This window comes from Pteropus vampyrus, unplaced genomic scaffold (assembly GCF_000151845.1).
Source record: "Pteropus vampyrus isolate Shadow unplaced genomic scaffold, Pvam_2.0 Scaffold43, whole genome shotgun sequence".
Classification (NCBI taxonomy): Eukaryota; Metazoa; Chordata; class Mammalia; order Chiroptera; family Pteropodidae; genus Pteropus; species Pteropus vampyrus.
The window spans coordinates 2,648,282-2,660,633 of record NW_011888824.1 but is presented as its reverse complement, the minus strand read 5'-3'; the positions used below and the strand labels follow the sequence as shown (position 1 = coordinate 2,660,633).

The 12,352-nt window shown below is 32.8% G+C and overlaps 1 protein-coding gene and 1 pseudogene across 1 annotated transcript in view; both read left to right on the top strand.

The window, feature by feature from the left end:
* LAMA2 (laminin subunit alpha 2) overlaps positions 1 to 12,352 on the top strand; it is a 391,580-nt gene that overhangs the window by 16,356 nt on the left and 362,872 nt on the right. The gene's annotated exons all lie outside the window — the stretch shown is intronic.
* Positions 5,245 to 5,363, top strand: LOC111738825 (annotated as a pseudogene).

The following is a 12,352-nucleotide window of genomic DNA, read 5'->3' as shown; positions in this document are numbered from 1 at the left end:
TATATTTGAAATGATTGTTAATCATCTAAGTGAAAATATTAAAGAGACAATTGGATTTATGAATCTGGAGTTTATGGGAAAGTTTAGAGCTAGTGATATGAATTTGTATATCATTGGCAAAGAGGGTGTTTTTGACACTAAAGCCCTGTTTATGATCACCTAGAAAGAAAGTATAGAGTTAAAAGTTCCTAAAATTAAATTTTAGGCACTTCAAACAGAAGAGAGGAAGGTAAAATTGTAGAAGCCAAAATAAAATATGTCAAGAAAGAGGGAGTGGTCTACTGTGGCAATGCAGCTTCTGAGAGGGACATATTAAACCACTCAGATATTGGAAATGTCAGAATATAAAAACCTACTAAATTTCAGTGAGTGACATTTTCAGACTGATAACTTTACTGAAATATTGGTATTTAGCCAATAATAATATCATTAGGACCTTGTTTGTGTGTGTGTGTGTGTGAGAGAGAGAGAGAGAGAGAGAGAGAGAGAGAGAGAGAGAGAGAGAGAGAGAGAGAGAGAGAGAGAGAGAGAGAAGAGACAGACAGAGACAGACAGTGACAGAGACAGAGACAGAGACAGACAGAGACAGAGAGAGGCAGAAAAACAGATAATTTTTCTTTATGCTGTTTAAATTTATATAATGGCTATTGAAATATTTAAGGTTTTTATTTTTCAATGAACAAGTTTGTAAAGGTTATATTTTTTCTGAAAGATTTTCAAATACATTGGCATATATTTTTCAGTATATGATATTCTTTATTTTTTCTCTTTTTTTTTCTTTTATTTTAAATTTAAAAAATTTAGACATTAATACAATCCATGAAGTGATCCCTGACATTATTGTAGCACCCATCTGGTACTACACACAGCCATTACAGTAATATTGACTATATACCCTATGCTATACTCTGTCCCTGTGACTGTTTTGTAACTACTAATTTGTACTTCTTCATCCCTTTACCTTTTTCACCTAGTCCCCCAACTCCCCTCTCTTTTGGCAATTACCAGTTTGTTCTCTGTATCTGTTAGTCTGTTTTTGTTTAGTTTGTTTGTTTCTTTTGTTCCTTATATTCCGCATATACATGAAATCATATGGTATTTATCTTTCTCTGTCTGACTTATTTCACTCAGCGTAATAATACCTTCTAGTTTCGTCCATGTTGTCGCAGATGGTGAGATTTCACTTTTTTAAATAGCTGAGTAATATTCCATTGTACATATATGTACCATAACTTCTTTATCCAATCATCTTTTGATGGGCACTTAGATTGCTTCCATATCTTGGCTATTGTGAATAGTGCTGCCGTGAACACAGGAGTGCATAGATCTTTACAAACTAGAATTTTGGTTTTCTTTGGATAAATACCCAGAAGTGCAATTACTGGGTCAAAAACTAGTTTTATTTTTACTTTTTGAGGAACATCCAAGCTGTTTTCCAGAATGGCTGTACCAATTTACAATCCCAAGAACAGCTCAGAGGGTTCCCTTTTCTCAACATCCTCACCAACATTTGTTGCTTTTTGATAGTGACATTTTTTTAATTAAAGAATCTTTAATAAAAGGTGAATGACTCCAAACACTAAGATTTAATTTGGAAGCTCATGGCAACACCTATCAGTGTTTAGTTATTTATTTAAACTTGCCAATGTTGATTGTGCCATTTTCAAATTAAGGTAACAGCTAATAAAACTGTAAAGGAAAAGAAAAGATTATAGCATCCTTATTAGCCAGGTTGTTTCTAAATATTAAAAGTAATATATTCCCTGTCAAAACACTTCAGTTTTGTTTGTCTTTACTAATGTTTTAATGTGGCTTTTCAGCCAAGTTTGCTGTCAGAAGGTCAAGGTATATTAATCTCAAATTAGCTGAAACAATAAACACAACTAAAAGAAAAATCGGCCTCATGATGTAGTATAACCAAGGAAATCAGCCCAAGATACTAATGAGCAGTTGCCTTTCTGCATTGGGTCATTATGATTTTATTAACTTAATGAGACAGGTTGGGAAGCAATGATGAATAATCTTTAAGATATGGAGTAAATACTTAATTTAGCTGTCTGCCTTCATAGTACTTACTGTTTCTGTGTTGTAGTCTTGCAGTAGTAGGCTGGAATATGTCATTTTCTCAGTAATGATATTCAACTTTTGCCTTATCATCATCCTCTCTGCTACTTCTCAATGAATTTATTTCAAATGATAAGCTTTTCTATCCATCAATGTTAAGAATAACTTATTTAATGATTCCAGAAACATGGCTATGTTGATAAAATGAAATAGAAATATCAAGAAATGGAATAAAGAAGTAAAAGGATATTTTACTTCTTTCCACTGATTTTAGAATATGCTCAAGAAAATTAAACCAGTCACAATATAGATTCTGCTCTAAGATTAACATTTACTTTATTTTATTATAGTACACATAACAGGTTTCACAGATTTTTTTTTACAAGTAGATAATATCCTGATGTCATGATTAGCATATCTCCACCTGCCATTATGAAATTTCAAGTGGCCCTGTCACCATTTTATATATGTATCTAGATAAAGAGGAATATGTACCAAGACACAAAAGATACTCAGTAGATGTGTGTCTTAGATCGTTTTGGCTTGGCCGCTGTAACAAAATACAACAGAATGGGTATCTTATAAACAAGAGAAAGTTACTTCTCACTGATCTGTGGGCTGGAAGTCTGGGACTTCCGCCTGGAGACTCACATTGCAGAAAGGATAAGGGAGCTCTGTGGAGGTCTCTTTGATAAGGACACTAATCCCAATCATGATGCCTCTGACTTCAAAACCTAATCACATTCTACAAGCTTTACTTCCTGATACCTTCACCTGGGGGGTTAAAATTTCAACATATGAATTTTGGAGGGGCACAGACAGTCAGACCTTAGCAGCATGTTACTCTATTTGGTAAAGTGATATAGAGTAACCAAATGTCTTTCTTTTAAGAGAAGCTCATGGGGCTTCCTAGTTCATCCCTGAAATAGTTCCCATTTTTTACATTGCCTTTTATAATGTCAGAAAGTTTATCTTTGTAAAAGCTGTTGTTTTCATTCACATCATTGCATTCACTGACAAAAACAATATTTTTCACTTTCTTAAAAAGAGACTCTATGTTCCTCAGTTACACTATTTAAGATTATCCTTTCCTTCTCAATACAAGTAGTATTTAACACTTTGGACCACATTTTCACTTACAGTCAGTCCCTCAGAGTATGCTGTGGTTCATTCTTTTAAATTGTTGTGAAATCCACATAATATAACATTTGCCATCTTAACCATTTTTGAGTGTATAATTTAGTGCATTAAAATATTTACTTTGTCATGTTACTATCACCAACATCCAACTCCTAGGTTCTTTCCATCTTACAAAACTGAAACTCGGTACTCATTAAATAGTAACTCCTCATTTTCCCCTCCTCCCAGCCTCTGGAAACCACCATTCTACTTTCCGTCTCTATGAATTTGACTATTCTAGGCACCTCATACAAGTAGGACTATACAATATTTGTTTTTTTGTGACTGGCTTATTTCACTTAGCATAATGTCTTCAAGGTCCATCCAAGTTGTAGCATGTGTCAGAATATCTTTCCTTGTTAAGGCGGAGTAATATTTCATTATGTGTATATACCACCATCGTTTTCCATAGCAACTACACCATTTTACAGTCCCACCAATAGTGTACAAAATTTTCAATTTTTGCACAACCTTGCTAACACCGTTTCTGCACTTTTTTGTCGTTGTCAATAATCACCATCCTAATGGGTATGAGGTGGTAGTGGTTCAGAATTTCTCTCATGATTCTCCAATCTTTCTTGAGATCATTTGGGATAAGTCATTCTGAGAGCTCTATAATAACTTTTAAACCATATGCTGTTGGAAAGAATAGCAGTGAAGAATGCCCATGTAAAATTTGAGAATCTTGAAACATAACAGACATAAGCATTACATTAAAGGAAGTTAAATCCTGGATGATTTTGCTCAGCTTGCTGAAATGTGTTGTCAACAAAAACCTGTGATAACTCAAAGAGTCAGGTAGGAAATGAACTGTTTTATTATTTATGTAACATAAGTTTTTTATAACAAATAATTTTATAATATAAATATAGTATGTTGAATACTAGTGTTTAGAAATTCAACAGAAGCATACACATCTCTGAGGGGTTACTACTGGCACTTTTTAAAAAACCTATCTTGTCCTAGATATGGGGTAAAATGTTTTATATGAATCATCTTATGTAGTTTGTTCAACTATTCTATAAGAAAGATATTGTAACAGATGAGAACATTAGAGAGATTTAGTAACTTGGTTAAAATTCATAACTGGCAAGCGATAGAACCAGAGTCCAAACCCATATCTCTCTGATTTTAGAGCCTACTCTCTATACTCCAAAGAGACATTCATTCAACATAATCCTTACCCAAATCTTAGAGAAATTAAAAGCATCAGTGTGTCTTTACTGTATACAATATACATGCCAATAATCATGATGATCGCATTAAAAACTAGAATAGATTAATATAAAAAGTATTAAATTTATAACCTTGTTTTTAAGTTAAAATTAGGATTTACCAAATTTATTATTAACTACAACGTATATGTGTGGAAATAACTTGAAATATTGAGTTGACTTTTTAAATGTCTATTGGTGATTTTGATCATAAAATGTTTTAGAGAGAGTTGTGGCTATATTAAATGCTATTCATTGGCCAATTTAAGTATTTTTTCTTTAAATGAATCATGCAGGATTTGTGGGCCTTTGAAAAGAAAATTGATGGGGGTGGGGGGAGGGCAGTTATAATTGCAGTGAACTAAACACCATGCTAGAATATTTGAGGAAGATTATCATTGATCCAATTTGGTCAAAATGATTTTCAGTTTAAATCTTTATTCCTCCATTTTTAGTGTGATTCATTAAATTTTCTAAGAAAGAGCATTTAACTCTTCTCTTGTAATGATGTAATGCTGATATAAAAGTACATTTTATCAAACATCTTTTTATATGTTTATTTAAAATCATTATATTTTGCTATTTTCAGTATAGCTTGAAATGAATACTTACAAATTTTATTCTTGAAACTTTTTTTTTTTTAATTGATATTTTTCTACTGATTGTTTTTCCCATATATATCTTGGGATTTTGATATACGTTTCATAGCAAGCGTAGCTGTATATACAAATTTTTTTTCTCATGAACTTTTTGATATAGATTCTACTTTATTGTCTTATAAAAATTAATCTAGAGCCATACCACCCTAAACGTGCCCAGTCTCGTCTGATCTCGGAAGCTAAGCAGGGTCAGGCCTAGTTAGTACTTGGATGGGAGATCGCCTAGGAATACCAGGTGCTATAGGCGTGTAAAAAAAGAAAAAAAGAAAAAAATTAGTCATCAACATTAACATTTTGGTTTATTTTTTTCAATTCTCTTCAACACAGAGACACACACAACAATAACACATATGCACACATACAAATACACATGCATTTAAAATTGGTAGCATATGGTAAATGAAGTTTTATGTCCTTTTTAATTATTTTGTTATATTACATATTTATATCCTTTTAAACTATGTTTTGTTATATTATGAACATCTTCATCTTGTAATTATATAGTCTTAGAAATTTAGTTATTTAAAAAATAAATTGCAAACATGAGGTCTCATAACATGTTCCTGCTTTCAGACCTCTTTGGGGTTGTAGACTCCCTGAAATGCAAGGGTAATATTAGTGAGACAAACACCTAGCAGAATCTCTGGAAGCATTGTGGGCTTTATGGTACCTGCCAATAGCACGGAAGTGAGCAATATGACCTTTCAAAACAAGTATTAAGTCTCTTTCAATAATTAAATAAATTTAAAAATATACTCTACCATTGTATTAATTTATAATCCTTTTTCTTTATTCTTTATTCATTACAATAATAAAGCCAAACTAAATCAAACCAAAAGAAAAAAAATGATGATTAGCAGGTGTATTATAAGTTTAGGTGGGAATGGGCATGCAGGTAGACTTTACCCCCAATTAAAAGATATTTATCTAATTTAGCCTTGTCTCTGTGTATCTGTCTCTTTCTTTCAGTTAAAACTTTCAAAATAGATTTATATTCTCTTGTCAACTTTGTATGCAATGTTCTTTCTCTTCAAGATTATATGAAAGGATGGAAAGAAATCTAACTATGGGTGGTGAACACACAATGCAATATATATACAACATACTGTTGAATTGTACACTTGAAATTTATTGGATTTTGTTGATCAGTGTCACCCCTAATAATTTTTAATACAAAGGAAAGAACAAAATAATAAAATTCCTTCTTTTTCTCTGCAGAAAAAAAAGATTATATGAAAAGTATAACTACTTAAATCCTAAATATCAGCTAAAAAAATAAGTGAAAGTATTGCTACTGATTATGATAACTAATATTTAATGAATGTGGGACACCATTCTCAGCACTTTACATGCATTAAGTTTAGTAGTCTTCAGACTTTATGATGGAAGTGTATTATTATCCAGATGGGAAAAAAAATGGGGCACAGAAAAGTTATGAAACTTTTCTAAATTTCAGAGCATATTTAATATTGCACTGCATTTTGTTCTGCAACCAAATTCTCTTGAGCAACTAAGGGAGTGTCACAAATTTTATGGCTCAAAACAGAAGCCCTGATGATTTCCTTCCCCCCAAAACATATCTTCTCATTAATAGCACCACTCTTAATCCAGTTGTTCAGGCAAATAAATAAAAAGAAACAAAAACCCAGGGAATTTTTCTTGATTATTCTTTTTCACTCATGCTCCTTATCCAGGTTCTGCAAACTCAACCTACAAAATGTATCCTGAAGCTAACACTACTTATCATCTGCACCACTATCACCCTAATCTAAGCCATCATCATCTCTCACAAGGACGCCTAGAATAGACCCTTGACTAGTCGCTCTGTTTTACATTCCCTCTTCATAGCTTACCAAACAACGGCCACAGTAATCTTTTAAAAATATACATTGGATTTCATCACTCCTCTGCTCAAAATAATCCAAAGGCTTCCTACCAGGGGGTAAAAAAAAAAAAAAAAAAAGACCTGATTTGTAAAGCTAGCCAATTTTCATAGTGTAAATATTCCCATCAGGACTGATTTCAAGTTACCAGCATGATGTCATGCAACAAGGAATTGGAAAGAGATATACACAATTGGCTTTTCGAAAACAAGTGCAAGCCAGCTTCAGCACCACATTGGTGTATTGCCTGTTTTTCTAGACTATAAAGTAACTTTGACTTGAGAAAGCAATTTTGTTATCTTCACCATGTATTAAACACTGGCACAATAAATAATGCATTGCTCAAAAATATTGATAGAATAAACTAATCAGTGAACTAACATATATTACTCTGTGGGGCTTTAAAATATCTATGGAAGTACAGAACATTAGAATCTGCATTAGAAATCTTGGAAAATCCAAAGGTGAGAATGTTAGCTAAAGCAAATTTGATTGAAGGTATAACTGTCCTTCCCACCCTTCTTAATCAAGGAGCCACCCCAAACCCTGAGTGCATATTCTCTTTTAAATCTTCCAGAAGAGATATTGAGAATGTGAACATTTAAATGTATTCTATTCATATTCCAATAATTTCATTTATGTTTAGGCTGCAAAAATTGATCTGAAGTTAGTCCAGTATGCTGTGTACTTTAAGCATTTGATGCATGTCCAAAATGTTGATGTCAAGAATATCTACAATTCAAATTTCAACCTTTTTTTTTTTGGTTTACATTATAATTTTAAAGTTTATGACCTAGACAGAAAAAAAGGACTACACTTAAGAATTTTAATAGTCATACAAAGAATGGAAGAGTGTCCTCCATACAAAATGTATGTAAAGTGTCTATTTACTGCTGTTTATTGTCACTATTTTTAATAGCATTCTATACTCATTGCCAGACACGAAGACTAGGATAAGAAAAGTTAAACCTCCATCCTTCATACCTTTTATGATGCTTTGTGAATAGCTACAGTTATTTAGCAAAAATCCACAGTATATTTAGATTTAACAGAATCTTGGCTTCATAATGAAGTACTCTATTAGAGTGTTGTTTATGTTGTCTCTGTTTACAATTATCATTCCACATATGCTTATGGTCAAATTCATGGGTGTTCTGCTGCCATCCGTTCTCTGCTGTTTAGATGGATTCAATTTATAGTGTCAGATTCTATTACTGATGATCTTGTGGCTTTACCATTGGATATTGAGTAATTGTAGTCAATCAAACTGCTCAAGAAGCCCTATGGATTATTATGTTTCATGCTTTTGGTATCAAAAAAGAGATAGAGCTTGACACTATATTGGTAAAATACTACTTCTGTTTCCCAAAGATACATTGTTCTTTAAGATTTGTGTCTAGACATTGTGATTCAATGTTCTATTGAATAGTAATTTCAGAATCAGAATTTAATGACAATATTGTGTCATACTTTAAATGTCAACGTGTGTAGGATTTTTCTAATGAAGGCTTTTATATAAATTAGTTATGTTAAAGGCTGATAGAATGCTCACAGCAGGACACTTGTCATTATAGAAGGTGTCCAACATCATTTGTTCTTTTTCTGGATAACTATAGCCATGGCTTCTTGTGGCTTTTATAACCCATTTAATTGGAAGGATTTCAGTGTTAGAACATTGTTAGAATACAACTTTTCAGCCAGAATGACATCAGACTTTGAAGCTTTTTCATTTTTTTAAATTTCATTTACACTCTTCACACTTCACTGGCAAGTGAGGTCACCTCTTTAAAACTTGGGGTAAAAGCTAGCTTGATAAACTCTTGAAAGAATGATGTGTTTTGAAAATTTTTATTTTAGAGGGAGAATATGTGATTTAGACATATTTAAGATTATTATCTTGGTATAATTTCACCTGTCTATGATGAAGGATGTGTCACCTGTATTTATTAATGGTGTGTGGTTGTTAGGTAGGTTCACCCTTTAGGCACTTGTGAAATCACCTCATGGAGATAAATTGACTCCATAAAAGAAGCCATACACACAAGCCTGCAGGAGCTGAGCAGGGCTGTGGAAGACAGGACATTCTGGACATCACTCATTCACAGGGTCACCAAGAGTTGGAGCTGACTCAATGACATATAACATGTACAGAAATCACCTCAGAGGTTTCTTAAATCATTTCAGAGGTGGCAGTCTTTTTTTGCTTACCTATAAAATTGAATTTAAAAAAAATAATTATTTATCTATTATTGTAAGGCATTAAAAGAAATTTATAGAGTATTCTATAGTTTCTCCCGCTAGCAACTTATAACTTAGTTTGGTGGTAAAACAAGGACAAATATTCTTCTTTACAAAGCAAGATTGAATTGTTATGAGATGTTCAGTTGTTAGTTTGAAATATAAAACGGGTATAAGAATGTGGTTAGGTTAGAAATTAAGATGTAGGAAATATCTATATAAAGAAGTTTGTTGAAATATTTATAGGCATGAAAGGCATTATTATTTATGCAAAATGCAAAATTAGATGAAACTGGATGTATAAACTTTCTCCATAATTTACTAGTCATGTGAAATGGAACAAGTTACCTAGTATATTAATTTTCTATTGCGGCCATAGCAGAGTACCACAAATTTAGTGGATTTAAACAACACAAATTTATTATCTTACAGTTTAATAGGTTAGAAGTCTGATATGAGCCTTACTGGGCTAAAATCCAGGTTTGGGTAGTATTGTATTCCCTCTGGAGACTCTAGGCTCCATCTCCTCCTTTTTTCCAGCTTATACAGGCTGCCTGCATTCTTTGCTCATGGTCCCTTCCTCCATCCTCAAAGACAAAAAAGAGTTGAGTCCTCCTCATGCTTCATCACTCTGACCTTCTCTTTTGCTTCCCTCTTCAATGTTTATGGACGTTTGTGTTTACATTGGGCCCTTTCGGATCACCCAGGATTATCTTCCTATCTCAAAGTGTTTAACTAAATCATATCTGTAGAGTCCCTTTTGCCATGTAAGGTAACATATTCACAGGTTCCAAGGATTAAGGTACAATCTTAATCTTTGAGGAGACATTATTCTTTCTATCACATCTACCCTATCATTTCAATTTTCTAATCAGTTCTTGCTTATCTCATAGGGTTCTTGTTAGCAGAAACCAATTTCTGTATGCTGAAGTGCCTGGCAAAAACTAGGCAATAAATAAAATGTTACTTTCCTATGAGAAAGATTATGAGAACATAAAGAATTGGACACACCTTTGTTAAGGAAACTTGAATATGAAGAACCACAGCAGGAGCACCTACACAGGATTTGGAGAGAAATTCAGAGGTGCTGTCTTCTGAATATTCTTTCTGCCTTCACATCTTCTTCCATTGTTTAGTATCCATTTGGAAAAAAAATTTGTAATAGGAAACATTTTTTTTAAGTTCTGAATTATAAATACAATTTTTGAAAGATAATGACAGTTTCAGCATAGTCAAAGGCTGTAGAGACTTCAAGGAAAATGAGGATGGAGGGGAGAAAATATGAGTTTTCCAAGAAGGTTGCTGGTATCTCTTCTGAAAGTGATTAAAATAGGGTGATGGGTGGTATAAAATAGGGTGATGGGTGGTATAAAATAGGGTGATGGGTGGGCGATAGGAGGTGGTAAAGTAATAAACAGAGTGTACTGACTATTCTTAAGAACATTCCTAGAGAAGGAAAAGAAAGTGGGGCAATATATAAGCATGAAAATAGCTGATGTTATTTATAATAGTTAAAGTCGAATATGTGTTAAGTGACTCTGATCTGTTGAAAGAATTCATGAACCAAGATCTGAAAGTTTCATTCTGTCTTTTATTTGCTCTTCTACACTGTTAACATTATATGTCTAACTCTTCTCATCACTACAAATCTTTGCTATTATTTCCCAAATGCTTTGAACTACAGTGATTCATTCATGTCTGCAATGTCATAAATTGGAGAATGCGTAGGTTCTTACCTTGGTAACTATAGAAGCACAAAAACAAAGGCAATGCCAGGTATTTCTCCAGGGTGAATAAATTTTAGAAGGCAAGTTTAAACTGTCACATTTCCAATTGTCTGTGATTCACACTAATATTGTGCTCTGTGATGGCTTCATTGAAAGGACTGTCATGTTCTATGGGGGACTCAGCCTACCTGCTCTTTCACCAGTAGCTGGTGTGAAAGGCATGCTGTTCCAATGGCTTGTTCACATGAGGCAGGTCAAACTTTTGAAACCATAGATTGTTTAATATGAGAGAGAAATATGTAAGGAGAGAACAGATGTCAAGGGCAGTGCTAAAGAGAAAGAAATGCTTGTCTTTTACTTGTAGCTAACATTGTTAAAAATAATATCAACTTAATGAAGCATGAAGTATTAAATGCATTAATAAGCTAAGGGAAGACCTTATTCATTCCAATTTGGATTCCATTCACTCATGTTACTAGTATTCTTAAAACTGGACTAAAATTTTGATACCTTCTGGGCTAGCAATGCTTTTTAAAGTTGGTAGTTAATTTTAGAGAATTATTAAGATCTATTTCTTGAGCTCAGAATACAGTGTAGTCACATTTATCAAGATAATAAAGAAAAGACATTAAATGTTTACTCTCTAAGAGGAAGCACTAAATTAGCAGTACTGATAAATCATTATGTGAAAGAGAATTATTTGTTTATTTAAATGAGATGTATTAGTAATCTTTTTATTCTAATTATGAAAACTTCACAACATACACAGAAGTATAGAGAATACCATAGATCCAGATGAACCCAACACCAACCTGTAAGAATTAACTCATGACTCTTCTCGTATCGATTCTATACTTATCCACACCCTGCCTCACACCCCAGATTATTTGGAAGCAAATTCCATATTAAATAAAATTCCATATTATTTTCTCTATAAATACTTTAGTATATACCTCTGAAGGATAAGGCTCTTTTGTAAACAAAATCATTGTCACAATAAAGATTAATGCTATTAGTGCTACTTCTTTAATACTAACAAATATACAGAGAATATTTAAATTCATCACATTTTCTTCCATTTTTTTTTAACAGTTGATTGGTTAAACTAGGATGAACCTGAAGTCACTTATTGCATTTGTCTGATATATCTCTTATCTCTCTTAACCTAGAATCTCATTTTTAAAAAATTTTCTTGCAGTTTAAGTTTTGAAGAAACCATACTGTTTGTCCAATAGAGGCTCTCACATTCTAAATTTTGCTAATTGTATCCACGTGGTGCTGTTTACATGCTACTGTATTTTGCGTAAACTGATGGTTAAGTTTAAGAGACTTTCTCTGACTTGGGTTCACTTTTTGGGCATGACTATTTTATAGATGGTGCTATGTGA